Genomic DNA, 13,496 nt, shown 5'->3' on the forward strand with positions numbered 1-13,496 from the left:
CAATGCATTTTCAACTTTGGACCATAGGGACAAAAAAACTTGTGAAATTATGGTGTGCAAAAATGAAACGTATGCTTGTGTGTCCCTAGATGTCCATTCATGACTTGTAGATAGCAAGCAGTTTACACTTTTGAATCCTGGTAAGGCCAATTTAGCCTTTCATCCTTCTGAGGTCAGTGAGTTTAGTACCATTAAACTGGTTTTGGTAGTAACTTTCTTACAAGGCATAGAAACAGCAGAAGTGTGTTGAAAAAGCTACCTAAAATCTAATTAGTATTGTCCATAATTTATCATTTTTATACAGACATTTGTTTCAGGCATATTCTGTGCATATGAGCGATACGGAAGGCCAAGTTCCTTTATAAGAGCATGAAACTCAGAGGTGACTTTTAATACCCTTTTAATGTATGGCAGAAGGTATTTTATAGCTTATCATACAAAGTCATACCATCACACTTCCCATAAACCGTATACATCCTTGTTGTCTTGTGTTGTCAGATGAAATGATAGTATGGATGCATGCATGAAGATTACAATTTTGATCTGTAGTACACAATTAAATACACCAAAAAGCAGTTAGTAATCTGCTCCAAATATATCACAATCATCCTAATGAAAATCGGAAACCAAAAGAAAAAAATAAGTTGTGAACGGGTAGAAAAATGCAAAAAGATTCTATACTTCCTGTAATCCCCCATAGAATGCAACAAAAAATAAATTGCTATGATAGTTCCCTTCACGCTGATCAATGTTTACTTTACAAAAATGAAAAGGCATTGTTATTTACAATACCAAAAGCCCCACCAGCCTACTGACGGTTCGCAGCAGTCAGTCTGGACATCTGATGAGGACTGGCTCTGTAGCACCTTGCAGAATTACACACTGGAACCCCTATCTGCCTGTCACGTGACCCACCCCTCCCGCAGTCTGCTACATGCATTAGGCTCATCACTGAGCCGCAGACCCCCCGCACTTCACCCTTCTACAATGTGTGTAGGTGTGGAGAGCCACTAATATAGCTCAAGCTATCTAGGCGCTATACAGCCAGGCATTACAGATCCTGCGAGGAGTGGATGGACAGAGAGCGACACGACAGACAGCTCGTGAACATGAGGGACGAGAGACAGAGGGCGCTATGGACAGAGGAAGAGTATGAGAAGATAGAGCATGTGATGAAAGGAGGAGACAGGGAGAGAGGAGACAGATCCCATGACGGAGAGAGGAAGAGTACGAGGAGACAGAGCATGTGATGAAAGGAGGGATTGGAAGCTGAGAGACAGAGTGCGCTTTGGAGAGAGGAAGAGTACGAGAAGATAGCGCATGTGATGAAGGGAGGAAACAGGGAGAGGAGAGATCGAGCCCGCCACGGACAGAGGAAGACTATGAGGGGACAGAGTATAGGATGAAAGGAGAGACAGGGAGACGAGAGACTAAGCCCATGTCGGAGAGAGAAGAGTATAAAAAGACGGAGTCTCCCGTTGATGGTTGAGCATGTGATGAAAGGAAGGATAGGAAGCTGAGAGACAGAGGGCGCTATGGAGAGAGGAAGAGTATGAGAAGATAACGGATGTGATGAAGGGAGGAAACAGGGAGAGGAGAGATCGAGCCCGCCACGGACAGAGGAAGACTATGAGGGGACAGAGCATAGGATGAAAGGAGGGACAGAGAGACGAGAGACCAAGCCCACGGCGGAGAGAGAAGAGTATAAAAAGACGGAGTCTCCCGTTGATGGTTGTTAGGGAACCAGGATGCATGCTTGATAAGGCAGAAAGGAAGAAAGACTGTGAGACGAACAGAGAAGAAGGGATAAACTGGAATGGACAGTGGGAATCGCAAAAAAGATGAGTACAAACGGGGGAAAATGGGGAGAAAATAAATAAAGTTGAACCAGTAACTGGCACCATGTTGAATTCCAGCATGTCATGGGGACGGGGGTAAAGCCTGGGCCCGGAAGTTGCTTAAAGAAGAGACACGTGGCTACACTACTATAACAAGGGAGGATACCCGGAGAAAAAAAACGGCAAGCTCGAGGGACAGACAACACGGCATTTTAGGACAAGTAAAGCACTCCAATTACGTTGGTCGAGTTTGCGCTTAATAGGAAAGGACGAGCCCTAAAAATATAATTTGTGGCATCACTCCCAAATAAATAAGGAGAGGAGGCAGTGGTGAAAGGTTTTGGTGGTCTGGTCAACATGGCATGTTGAGGGGAAGAAGCGCTGCATAGAGGAAACCAGGATTGACGCTTGTGCTGTTTAATGGGGGGCTGACGAGACGCATGGGGAGCAGCAGCCTTTGATGTGCCGGCCGGCCGGCCATGCAGTGAATAATTAGGGGAGGAGAAATGCCGGCCTGAGGCCGAGCGCAAAGCAACAGATGGCTTTGATGTGGAGGCAGGCAGCTCGGGCGAATTGAAGCGCGTTCACGAGACCTCATGCACTCGTTGAAAAAGGAGTGCATGAAGGAGGGAGGGAAGGAGAGACCAGATGGCTGGAGTGCAGACGGCCCATTCACGAAATGCAGTTTGCTAAACAAATTGTGCAAATGACTTCAGAGATGATGCGCCCATCTTTAATCAAATTAGACATGCGAAGAGTATTAAAATAACAACATGAGTGAAAACAGTACAGTAGCATCTTAATGACATAGTGAAAATGATGGGAGCGTTGGACAGAGATAATGGCCAATATTGTTCGTTGTATATAGTGCTGTTGTGGTGCCTGATGGCCACTTCAAAGCACTCTGAGACAGTGTAGGTTTTATTGCTAAGGGTTGCTTGGGTGGCTTTGCGCACTTTTGCATCATGCCCACGGGAGTTTGAAAAGGAAGTAACTTGAAGCAATGCTGTGCGTTACTTCGCTCCAGTCCGGTGCAGCTGAGTTGTGTGTGCCGAGCTTGCTTACGAACAGGTGAAGCTGGTGGGGGAAGCAGAGAAGGGGATAAAGAGAGAAGAAAACTGAGCAGGGAGGGTTTAGGAAAAAAGAGTGGAGGAGTGGGGCTGAAAAGGACGAGAGGTTGCGGTACGGAAGGAGAGGAGGGAGGTATGGTCCGACAGGAGAGGAGGAGAGCGAAAAAAAAAAAGTGAAAGCAGGGGGAGAAATGTGAGACACGGCCTGGCTGCCAACATGCCCACGGGAGTTTGAGAAGGAAGTAACTTGAAGCAATGCTGTGCGTTACTTCGCGCCAGTCCGGGGCAGCTGAGTTGTGTGTGCCGAGCTTGTTTACAAACAGGAGAAGCTGGTGGGGGAAGCGGAGACGGGGAGAAAGAGAGAAGAAAGCTGAGCAGGGAGGGTTTAGGAAAACAGAGTCGAGGAGTGGGGCTGAAAAGGATGAGAGGTTGCGGTACGGAAGGAGAGGAGGGAGGCATGGTCCGACAAGAGAGGAGGAGAGCGAAAAGAAAAAGTGAAAGCAGGGGGATAAATGCGAGACACGGCCTGGCAGCCGCATCATGCCCATGGGAGTTTGAGAATGAAGTAACTTGAAGCAATGCTGTGCGTTACTTCGCGCCAGTCCGGGGCAGTTGAGTTGTGTGTGCCGAGCTTGTTTACGAACAGGAGAAGCTGGTGGGGGAAGCGGAGACAGGAAGAAAGAGAGAAGAAAGCTGAGCAGGGAAGGTTTAGGAAAACAGAGTGGAGGAGTGGGGCTGAAAAGGACGAGAGGTTGCGGTACGGAAGGAGAGGAGGGAGGCATGGTCCGACAGGAGAGGAGGAGAGCGTAAAAAACAAGGCAAGAAGGCAAGAAGAGGGAGAGGGGACATACAGCGAGAGAGAGGAGACAAAAAAGACTGCGGGAGCCCTGGCAATGGGATAGGGTGGAAGAGGGAGGGAAGCAAGAGAGAAGACGCTGAAGACGACTGAGAGGCGTTATTTGGAGGTAGAGCAGGAGGGGTGATTTTGCGAGGCTTCTGGCGGGGGGAGAAAGGAGGGGCAGCGGAATGCGTGCGAGGGGAGGAGAAGTGTGGCAGGCAGATGTGCGGCCTGGTGAGGGGGCGGGAATGCGAGCCTGGTGGGGGCAGGCGGATTAGGGAGATGCTCGTGCTTGTGTGGTCACGTGACCCGCTTTGTGGCCACGTGACCTCACATGCACTGTGAAGAAACGCCAGTGGTTTCACTAGCCGATCAAGCACTATAATTCTCCCCCATTTCCCATTGCTTCGCAATGGTAAAGGACGAGACCTAAAAAGACACACCAAACAACAGAACAAGAAAGTCACACAAAATGAAAGAAACCAGACATCAATTTATAAAAAGAAATTATATTTTTATAAATTTTTAGACATCATGAGGAAATGCCCCTAAGGGTTTCCTGAGATAGTGATTTTTAAGTAAAACATACATCTCAGCTTTTTAGTCAAACAAGCATTGGTAACCGTAAAGTTTGAAAACTTTTGAAAAGTTTGAAAGAGTTGTGTTTGACTACTCCGGCCCAGACTGGGTGACCAGTTCTGAGAGGGAAAAGGTCAGGGGGCCCAATAAGGAGTATCTGGACAGTTACTTGGTCGCCATAGCAGTATCAAGTCCAGTTGTACACATTATGCAAGAACTGCTATAGATTTCAATGCAGTGGTCCTGATGCTGATGCTGAGGATACAAGTCGCTGAAAGATGCTCTATGTGCTGTGTGATTAATAGGGGTCTTCCAGGGATTATTCATCGATCCAGGGTTGAGTTAGGGCAACTTTGGTCACAGAGGTTGATGCCCCTCAAAGTCCTCTTTGAGCCAGCAGAATTCCAGTTACGGTTGGGTTACAACGCTCTGGCCACATCAGGTCCAACAGTTTCCTTTGGTGAGGGCTAGTGTTTGTCTTTGGTGACCAATCCACACTCTGATGACTCTCCCGGGTCCCTCAGATATGGGTGCAACTTTTGAGCACCAAGTGGTCTTCTTGGCTGCACGTCTGCGGTCAGCAGCGATTCGATGGAAGGGGCTACTGACTGCCAGAACGGGCTACTTCCGTTTTTATGGCCCTGGTACTGGAACAAGGAGTCAGCCAACTAACTCTTCAAGTTCATTTTTTCAGTCTGGGGCTCTGGAACAACGTTTCCATGAGCCAGGCACCACAGGCACAGTCCTCTCTTCGCTAGCCCAAGGAGCAGCAGGTGCAGTCCAGCGGTTGGTGCAGCCTCTCTTGCTATGCTCAGGTGTCAGCAAGGCAGTCCTTCTTCGGTCTTCCCTCCAGTCCAGATCTGATCTGAGGCTCTGGTTGCAGGGGTGCATATGTAAACCCAGAAAGTGACCTGGGGGAATGAAGCAGTCACAGCTATGCTTTTGCCATCTGAATAACAGTTAAAGAGCATCAGATATGTGTGGAACCCTACTTCTGCTCACTCCAGAATAACACTGAAATAGCATTACATGCATGTTCAACCCACTTCAGTACAACACAGAATAAATGTTAAACTGTTAAATAGCATCACGTGTAGAACCTTGCTTCTGTACACTCCTGAGCGACACTTACATTGGATGAAATGCAGGTAGTAGCCAACTTCTGTACACTAGAGAGGAACAGCTAAATAGTATCATTTGCATGTAGAACCCCGCTGCTGTACATCAGTCAAGTAATATCACTAGTGTGTAGAACTCAGCTTCTGAACACTTCCAAATAACCGTAAAGCAACATGACTTGTGCGTAGAGCAGTGCTTCTGTACACTCCCGAATAACAGTTAAATAGCATTACATGCATGTGGAATTCAGCTTCTATGGTAAGCCCTATAGTAGTAAATCATTGTGATATGCGTGTAGAACCCCGCTTCTGTACAATGCAGAACAACAGTTACATACCATTACATACCTGTAGTACACTCCTCTTGTACGCTCCTGGGCAACAGCTAAATAGCATCTATAGATGTAGAACCCCCTGCTTCTGTGCTATCCCCTACAACAGTAAAATAACATGACTTATGTGTAGAACATCGCTTCGGTACAACCGTGAGTAATATTTGTATACTACTATATGCAGGGCAAACTCTGGTGTTATATACTTATAAATTGTAGTTGTATAGCACTGCATACAGTCCACTCCAACATTAGTTGTATGACACCCCATGCAAGATAACAGTCAATCCTCATTACGCTTCCAAATTAGTTCATGCATGGATATCGTGCTTATACACTCTTCTAAATTATTGATATCATTCCACATGCACGGAGAACATGGCTTCTACACATTTGTAAATTAGTCAGCTAGCAACACATGCAAGTAGAAGTCTCCTTCGATATCAATCAATCAATTAGGGTTTGTTAAAGGCACCACTCACCCGTAAGGGTCTCAAGGCGCTGAAGGGGGACGGGGAGTATGCAGCTCCGTTGGGGGTCATTCAAAGAGCTAGGTCATACACTTCCTACTTAATCATATAGTGTCACATGCATGGAGAATTTGGAATTACCCGAGACTTTACTGCATATAGTTCCAGAATTCTGGGGCCTTTACCACTCACATTTTCGGCAGCTAGAAAATATGAGCAGAAAAGAAGGTAAAATATATCGGATTCAATTCTGCACTCTGTAAAACTTGCATTTGTGTGGACTGTTAATCTCACCAAAACATGTGGAATTACTACTCCGCATTATATGAAATGGAGGCCATATGGTTGCTTTTTGCTTCCACAGTGCTTGAGCCACTCTGTGTGAGCAAGACTTTTGGTACTATAGGCAAAGACCACCCTATTTTGAACATGGTTGCCTATCCATATGCTAGATTCTTATCTAATTCTGTTCTAATGCAGGGCCTGTGCAGGTGTCCTGTGATGCACTTGAAGCAACCATTGGCAAACATTGCTTTTAACCAATCCAAAGCTTCCCAAGCTCTCCAACAGATGGCATTCTGCTTAAGGGTCTAGCTTGGGCACTGACATTCAGGGGATGTGAGTCTGAGAATACCCAACAATCCTTTGCTGTATTCAACTAAAAAAGATAGTCCAGCAGTGAAGCACTGTAGGGAGTTTGGGGTGGGTGTTTTGTAGCAGTATATCAAATAGAGACAGAGACTGTCATCATAGGGGCTCTTGAGGACAGCGGGCGGCATTAACAAGTAAACATTCTTGAAGCCCTTCCATTTTACCCAATCATTGATCTCTGTGTGTTGACCAAAGGGAGTTTGGGAAGAGCTGGCAATACATAGATTGACGAGTTGAGACTATGCAACAGAGACCGTGTCATCTGCAGGCTACAGGCTGCGATCGAATGATAAGCTCAGGAGATTGATGGTCTACTGCAATGATGTTTGTGCATCCTCCAGGTCACAAGTTCCAATGCCAGCAAGCTTCCAGCTGAAAAGAGAGGAGAGGGAGGCTGGTGCTGCATCCTTTGTGCGGTTGGAGGCACTGAAAGATGGAGGAGGCAGATGGCTTTCAGAGCCATTTATGAGTACAGAGAAAGTTAGAAGAAAAGGGTTGAGGATGATAGAGGCTAACCCTGTCATGAGTGATCCAAAAGAAGAAAGAAGGAAGGGGAAATGCAAGGGCTGTTTACGGACCCAAATCGACCATCTACAAAGAAGACAATATGGGTTGTGTTGCCTCAACTAATGTCCACGGTGCATCAATGGAAATTACGTAGGTGCGGTCCCACTGCTTTGATAAAGTTTTGCAATACCCCCAACCCCCAGTGCCCCAGCCTTTCCAGCACTGTCTGCCAACTGAATGTATTAGCAGCACAACAGGTCTTCTATCTTGCTATTAAGATAAACTTTACAGGAACACCAAAAGGAGAGCAGGTATTGCCAATACTGCATCCTCTGGCTTCCCATGAATGCTGTTCTCCTCCTGCAGGTATTATAAGGGGGTTTTGGAGCCTGTTCATTCCACTGGAACCCAGTGCTTGCCCTGCCTGTCCAGCTCCTAATGAACCTGTTCTGACCCTCAACCTGGAAAGATCAGATTGAGGCTTGTAAGTCTGTGACAAGATGGGTAAGGAGAGTTTTTGCACAATGGTTCACAGACGGTCAAGGTCTCTCCAGCAAATTTCCTGGTTTTATAGTTTAGAAAAAAATCTAACAAAGACGTTTTTTCATAGGGGTGGGCGAGGGTCCCTGGTTTACAGCAAGCCAGAGCTTATTGTTAAGATTCACTTAACTCCTCAAGTCTAATGCCGGTTATAGCTGAGCAGCTGGGAGGTATATCTTGATGTTTTGGAATGCCAGGCCTAAATGGACAAAAAGCAACATTTTCAATCAACACCTGGAGTCTTTTTAGGACCAAGGGAAATCCAAGACCTCGCTTGGAATAGCTGTAAAGGTACTGATGGGATCCTCATCGATAACATTTGAACAACATGCAGGACCTTGGGTAAGAAAATCTGTTTTACGTAATTCATACTGCCAAACTTAGACACCTCGAGGCTTCCTCATGTAAACTGATCATCTAGGAGGTTACTTGTATAGATCTTTTTAAGTTTAAGTATTTCCATAGATAACTTTTTTTACCAGACCACCCAATTCTAAGGGGCATCAATAGCCACTGGATATTTTTTGCCTCATTGAGATGCTCATGCAGTCTGATTTTCGGTTGTTGATGTTGAAGTCTGAAACATAGCAGTTATTTAACTGAAGCCGCAAGATTGAGTTTGCTCTGTTTTAATAATGTCGTCGGCAGCAGAGTACATTTTTGTATTGACTACTTGATGCATACTGATACCTACTGATGATGTGGGTTCTTTCTTAATGTCCTCCTGGCCAGCAGTCACCTGCAAGACCGAGATAGCGGCTGAAATGTGACGTGAGACATGCCTCTCTACTCCGGGCACGCCCAGGGTGCAGAACCCACTAAGCTTCTTCCACTCTTTGCTTGCAGCTACAGCAATCTCCCATGGCCATCTACCACATACCATGCGAGGCATTAAGGTAGTTTCTGAACATATGAATCTCCTTCTTAAGTTCCTCTGGTTGCTCGAACTGTTTCAAATGTCTGGAATTTTTGTTTTCCGACCCAGGTGGACTTTAGTGTTTTTTTAGGTCACAACCTACCCAGCTGTAACAGCCACAAGCAGAATTACATAAATGAGATAAAAAGCCAGCCTTTTGTTTTTTTGGTAGTTTTTATTTTTTACTGCGCTGCGAGGCCTCAGGGTAGTCTATGCGCTATACAAATTTAATTTTCATTTCATTTCATTACTGCATGACATCAATAGCTATTTACAAATAAGGATTTCCAATCACTTGCCAGCTTTATCAACAGAAAAAACAAATATTATACAGAAATGTAAAAACAAATATTATACAGAAATGTAAACAAGCATTTACAATGCAACGGTTTCGCCTTTGCCAAAGTTAGAGCTATTGGCATTGTAAATGACAATATTTTTATTTATGTGTTGGTTTTGAAAACAGATAAATAAATGGCATTGTCATTTACATTGCCAACAGCTTAATCTCTTGCAAATGTAAGACCTATTGTACCCTACTGGATTTCACTGAAGAAATTCAGAGTCTGGTCTGCAGGTGTCACGTGACAGATGCCCAATTGACAGCTGAGGGGGTTAAATCGTGCTGGGGTGGCACATTAAGGCAACGCTTGCTGAAAGCACTACACTACCCTACTGGAGTGTCAGTCTTTTTGGACATGGTCCACTCACTCATCTTGAAACAGGAAGCTCGCCACCAGTTCCACAAAAAATACCGTCATTAAATCTTTCCTTTTTAAGGGTTGGACATTTCAGTTGGCGTCTGCTCTCAGTCACGCTCGTCTTGTCGCCCATTGTCAATCAAGCGCCTCTCTGTGCCTGGCTGTCAAGTGCCGGCGCCATCCTAGTGCGCATCTTCAGTCAGCCACGGTGTGCTAGCCAACCGAACTGCATTATGGGATGGCATGGTGGGTTAAAGAACCTGTTTTACAAACATGTGTCCGTGCTTGTGAGGAGGTAGTGCACCTGTTGAGGGAGAGAGAGTGTGTTTGCATATGTGCGTGCATGCATGTGTGTGTGTGTGAATAAGCACTTCCAAGATTTAGTGGGACGAGTTTTTATCTACAAATCATTGTTTTCAGCTGTGTTCTAATGGAATCAAAGCAACACTACACCCCCCATAATGCATAGTGTGATCACATAAAAGTACAGAACTGGAAAGAGTGTCCATAATGACCAGCAAGACGGTTTTCACCCTAAGAAGGATGTGCTTCAGTCTCCAGTGCCACGGGCGAGTGGAAACACACACTGTGCTGGTGGAGAAGTAGAAGTACAAGTGTCCATAGAAGAGAAGTAGAGGGGATGCACTCTCCATTCCCTATGCACTCTCCACTCCCTTTGCACTCTCCACTCCCTATGCACTCTCCACTCTCCACTCCCTATGCACTCTCCACTCTCCACTCCCTATGCACTATCCACTCCCTATGCACTCTCCACTCCCTGTGCACTCTCCACTCTCCACTCCCTATCCACTCTGCACTCCCTATGCACTCTCCACTCTGCACTCCCTATGCACTCTCCACTCCCTATGCACTCTCCACTCCCTATGCACTCTCCACTCCCTATGCACTCTCCACTCCCTATCCACTCTCCACTCCCTATCCACTCTCCACTCTGCACTCCCTATGCACTCTCCACTCTGCACTCCCTATGCACTCTCCACTCCCTATGCACTCCCACTCTGCACTCCCTATGCACTCTCCACTCTGCACTCCCTATGCACTCTGCACTCCCTATGCACTCTCCACTCTCCACTCCCTATGCACTCTCCACTCCCTATGTACTCTCCACTCCCTATGCGCTCTCCACTCCCTATGCACTCTCCACTCCCTATGCACTCTCCACTCCCTATGCACTCTCCACTCCCTATGCACTATGCACTCTCCACTCCCTATGCACTCTCCACTCCCTATGCACTCTCCACTCCCTATGCACTCTCCACTCCCTATGCACTCTCCACCCCCTATGCACTCTCCACCCCCTATGCACTCTCCACTCCCTATGCACTCTCCACTCCCTATGCACTCTCCACTCTCCACTCCCTATCCACTCTGCACTCCCTATGCACTCTCTACTCTGCACTCCCTATGCACTCTCCACTCCCTATGCACTCTCCACTCTGCACTCCCTATGCACTCTCCACTCCCTATGCACTCTCCACTCCCTATGCACTCTCCACTCCCTATGCACTCTCCACTCCCTATGCACTCCCCATGCACTCTGCACTCTCCACTCCCTATGCACTCTCCACTCCCTATGCACTCTCCACTCTGCACTCCCTATGCACTCTGCACTCCCTATGCACTCTCCACTCCCCACTCTGCACTCCCTATGCACTCTGCAGTCCCTATGCACTCTCCACTCCCTATGCACTCTCCACTCCCTATGCACTCTCCACTCACTATGCACTCTCCACTCCCTATGCACTCTCCACTCCCTATGCACTCTGCACTCCCTATGCACTCTGCACTCTCCACTCTCCACTCCCTATGCACTCTCCACTCTCCACTCCCTATGCACTCTCCACTCTGCACTCTCCATGCACTCTGCACTCCCTATGCACTCTCCACTCTGCACTCTCTATGCACTCTGCACTCCCTATGCACTCTCCACTCTGCACTCTCTATGCACTCTGCACTCCCTATGCACTCTCCACTCTCCACTCCCTATGCACTCTCCACTCTCCACTCCCTATGCACTCTCCACTCTATGCACTCTGCACTCCCTATGCGCTCTGCACTCCCTATGCACTCTCCACTCCCTATGCACTCTGCACTCTCCACTCCCTATGCACTCTCCATGCACTCTGCACTCCCTATGCACTCTCCACTCTGCACTCTCTATGCACTCTGCACTCCCTATGCACTCTCCACTCTGCACTCTCTATGCACTCTGCACTCCCTATGCACTCTCCACTCACTATGCACTCTCCACTCTCTAAGCACTCTGCACTCCCTATGCACTCTCCACTCCCTATGCACTCTCCACTCCCTATGCACTCTCCACTCCCTATGCACTCTCCACTCCCCACTCTGCACTCCCTATGCACTCTGCAGTCCCTATGCACTCTCCACTCTCCACTCCCTATGCACTCTCCACTCCCTATGCTCTCTCCACTCTCCACTCCCTATGCACTCTCCACTCCCTATGCACTCTGCACTCTCCACTCCCTATGCACTCTGCACTCCCTATGCACTCTGCACTCGCTATGCACTCTCCACTCCCTATGCACTCTCCACTCCCTATGCACTCTCCACTCTGCACTCTCTATGCACTCTGCACTCCCTATGCACTCTCCACTCTGCACTCTCTATGCACTCTGCACTCCCTTTGCACTCTCCACTCTCCACTCCCTATGCACTCTCCACTCCCTATGCACTCTCCACTCTCTACACTCCCTATGCACTCTCCACTCTGCACTCTCCATGCACTCTGCACTCCCTATGCACTCCACTCTGCACTCTCCATGCACTCTGCACTTCCTATGCACTCTCCACTCTGCACTCCCTATGCACTCTCCACTCTGCACTCTCTATGCACTCTGCACTCCCTATGCACTCTCCACTCCCTATGCACTCTCCACTCCCTATGCACTCTCCACTCCCTATGCACTCTCCATTCTGCACTCTCTATGCACTCTGCACTCCCTATGCACTCTCCACTCCCTATGCACTCTCCACTCCCTATGCACTCTCCACTCCCTATGCACTCTCCACTCCCTATGCACTCTCCACTCCCTATGCACTCTCCACTCCCTATGCACTCTCCACTCCCTATGCACTCTCCATTCTGCACTCTCTATGCACTCTGCACTCCCTATGCACTCTCCACTCTCCACTCCCTATGCACTCTCCACTCCCTATGCACTCTCCACTCCCTATGCACTCTCCACTCCCTATGCACTCTGCACTCCCTATGCACTCTGCACTCTCCACTCCACTCCCAATGCACTCTTCACTCTCCACTCCCTATGCACTCTTCACTCCCTGTGCACTCTTCACTCACTCTGCACTCTCCATGCACTCTGCACTCCCTATGCACTCCACTCTGCACTCTCCATGCACTCTGCACTCCCTATGCACTCTCCACTCTGCACTCCCTATGCACTCTCCACTCCCTATGCACTCTCCACTCTGCACTCTCTATGCACTCTGCACTCCCTATGCACTCTCCACTCTCCACTCCCTATGCACTCTCCACTCCCTATGCACTCTCCACTCCCTATGCACTCTCCACTCCCTATGCACTCTCAACTCTCCACTCCCTATGCACTCACTCCCTATGCACTCTCCACTCCCTATGCACTCTCCACTCCCTATGCACTCTCCACTCCCTATGCACTCTCCACTCCCTATGCACTCTACACTCCCTATGCACTCTCCACTCTCCACTCCCTATGCACTCTCCACTCCCTATGCACTCTCCACTCCCTATGCACTCTCCACTCCCTATGCACTCTCTATGCACTCTGCACTCCCTATGCACTCTCCACTCTATGCACTCTCCACTCCCTATGCACTCTCCTATCCCTATGCACTCTCCACTCCCTATGCACTTTCCACTCCCTATGCACTCTGCACTCCCTTTGCACTCTCCAC

At 48.0% G+C, this 13,496-nt stretch overlaps 1 long non-coding RNA gene across 1 annotated transcript in view; it reads right to left on the bottom strand.

The window, feature by feature from the left end:
- Positions 1 to 4,289: 4,289 nt before the first annotated feature.
- LOC144782874 (uncharacterized) overlaps positions 4,290 to 13,496 on the bottom strand; it is an 84,454-nt gene continuing 75,247 nt past the window's right edge. Inside the window, exons 3-5 of the long non-coding RNA XR_013601295.1 lie at positions 6,387 to 6,448; positions 5,792 to 5,875; positions 4,290 to 5,236 (exon numbers count right to left, since the gene is read on the bottom strand). This is a non-coding gene — a long non-coding RNA (uncharacterized LOC144782874). The remainder of the gene's footprint in view (positions 5,237 to 5,791; positions 5,876 to 6,386; positions 6,449 to 13,496) is intronic.

Source organism: Lissotriton helveticus, chromosome 9 (assembly GCF_964261635.1).
Source record: "Lissotriton helveticus chromosome 9, aLisHel1.1, whole genome shotgun sequence".
Taxonomy (NCBI): Eukaryota; Metazoa; Chordata; class Amphibia; order Caudata; family Salamandridae; genus Lissotriton; species Lissotriton helveticus.